The sequence below is a fragment of the Tupaia chinensis genome, unplaced genomic scaffold (genome assembly GCF_000334495.1).
Source record: "Tupaia chinensis unplaced genomic scaffold, TupChi_1.0 Scaffold000612_1, whole genome shotgun sequence".
Classification (NCBI taxonomy): Eukaryota; Metazoa; Chordata; class Mammalia; order Scandentia; family Tupaiidae; genus Tupaia; species Tupaia belangeri.
In genome coordinates this window covers 1674664-1676720 of record NW_006160131.1, presented here as the reverse complement: position 1 = coordinate 1676720, position 2057 = coordinate 1674664, and the positions used below count along the sequence as shown (strand labels likewise).

The window sequence follows — 2057 nt, the reverse complement described above, 5'->3', positions numbered from 1 at the left end:
GACTACATGGGAGTCCAGTGACATAGCCATTACACCAACTGCTGGTCCTGTATTTTAAATTTTTAAAAATTATTTTATTTAACTTTATTTATTCATTCATTTATTTATTTCAATTTGACCAGAGAGGGATACAATGAGAGAGAGAGAGAGAGAGCAAGAAAGCAAGCCACCAGGTCTGGGACTCAAACTGCAGTCGGCCACGTGAGTCCAGCACCCTTAACCACCATGCCACCTGCCAGTCCCAAGGAATATTTAAAATTATACACAAGACTTAGATTATATTTGATTGAACAGCACTGCTCTGAGAGGCAAAATAAAGGTCAGAAGAACAGTTTTAAAGGAAAGGGCAAGCCAATAATTGGTGACGTTTAACACACACACACACATACACACACACACACACACACACACACACACACACACAAAGCTCAAATGTCTTCTAAGGTCTGTGATGACAATCAGAGGCCATTAGGATGCTGCCTAGGTCAGAGGGTGCAGACAGGCAGCTTACCAGCCGAAATGTGCTTCCGAGTATCATTGACTGGCAGAACGATTTGGTTGACTATGTGACAGTCTAGCACCCTAACCACCATGCCACCTGCTGGTCCTTTGTAGTGTTCTTTAAAAAGATGGTAAGTTCTGGAACTCCTACATGGAAGCCATCAGCTACAGCCAAGAAGCAGAGATGGCTTCTGGGCAGGGAAGGGACTGTTCAGTTTGCCACAGTGTGGCAGAGAGAGACAGACCCCTCCGTGGGATTGGTCACACTGTGATTCCCCTTCCTCCAGTCCTCCCCCGCTGGATCCCAGGTACTTGCCTGGGTGCTCAGCTTGCTTCACTAACCTGGTGGGGATTTGAACCAGGGTCGCCTTGTGGGATTGGCTCCTCTTGAAGAGATCATTAGCGCTGCACCACAGTGGCCCCTGAAAGCGTTATGCCACACTGTCAGAGCCCACTACTGCATCCCTCACCTTGTTCTTCCCACCCCACGTTCTTGGCAATGTTCGATTGCACGAGTATCTGAGCTTGGAGCGTTGTGACACCCTGAAGTCGCAGCGTGTTTCGCTTTACCTTAGAGGGCTAACCGCGCACTCCAGCACATGGCTACGAAGCCTATGCAGACCGAGTAAGCCTTGGTAAAGGTCCGAAAAAAGAAGTAGCCGAATTTCAAGTCCTTCCACTCCTTAATGTACTCTTCACAGAACTCCAGCTTCCAAAGTAGCCCCCCGTCTCACCTGACCCACCCCACGAAGTGGGCAGGTGTGGGATGCCACAGGGACTCCGGGACGGCAGGGCCCTGGGCGGACGGCAGGGCCCAGAAGCCCAGGGCCCTGCCGGGCGTCACACAGGCGGGAGCGGGAAAGTGTGCACCAGACGCAGACCTCCGGACACGGGAGACAAGAGAAAAGTGGAAATGGGAAAGGAGATCTGGAGAGGTGGCAGTGTGACGAGCGGGAGGCGCAGAGCACGGCAGAGATCGAGGGGTGCGGGTGACGGAGGAAGTGGCCTAAGGGAAAGGCCAGTTTCCCAGCAGAACTGGCAGTGGCGGCATGTCAGGGGCTCACGGGGAATCATGTCCAATCCATGGCGAAACGGCGCCCGAGCGGCGTGCCCGAGGAGGTCGGCTGCCCGGTGCAGCTGCGCTCAGACCTGCCTCCCGACCCTAGGCCAGGATCTTTGCAGCCACCGGGACTCGGGCCCAGCGGGCGAGGCGTGCGGCGTAAGTAGAAAGACCAGAGCATTCGAGGCGGCAAGCGCAGAGCAGGGCTGGGCCGAACTCTCCGCCGAAAGCTGGGCGCCACCAACCGTCACAGGCCGGGGGCCGGGTCCACACGATCCCAGCAAGTGACACCGAAGCGGCCAAAGCCTTCCCATAGCTTCCGGTTCGAAGGCGGCGTCGGAAACGCCCCGCCAGTATTCGGGGACTTTCGGAACCTCCCGAGCGATGGCCCGGGGCTTTCGGAAACGTGAGCGCAGGGATCAGACACCCAACGGCTGGGATTTGGGGGCCGCCACCGTTTCCTGAGACCTTCGTGAACCTCGGCGGGTACCCCGCC

General features: G+C 55.5%; 1 long non-coding RNA gene across 2 annotated transcripts in view; it reads right to left on the bottom strand.

Moving 5' to 3' along the window:
- LOC102481885 (uncharacterized) overlaps positions 1 to 2013 on the bottom strand; it is an 8239-nt gene extending 6226 nt beyond the window's left edge. The window contains exons 1-2 of one of the 2 annotated variants that reach the window (XR_336034.3): positions 1072 to 2013; positions 844 to 923 (exon numbers count right to left, since the gene is read on the bottom strand). This is a non-coding gene — a long non-coding RNA (uncharacterized LOC102481885). Of the gene's footprint in view, positions 1 to 843 lie in introns of both variants that reach the window. The other variant, XR_003551141.1, reaches the window with a different exon arrangement.
- Positions 2014 to 2057: the final 44 nt, after the last annotated feature.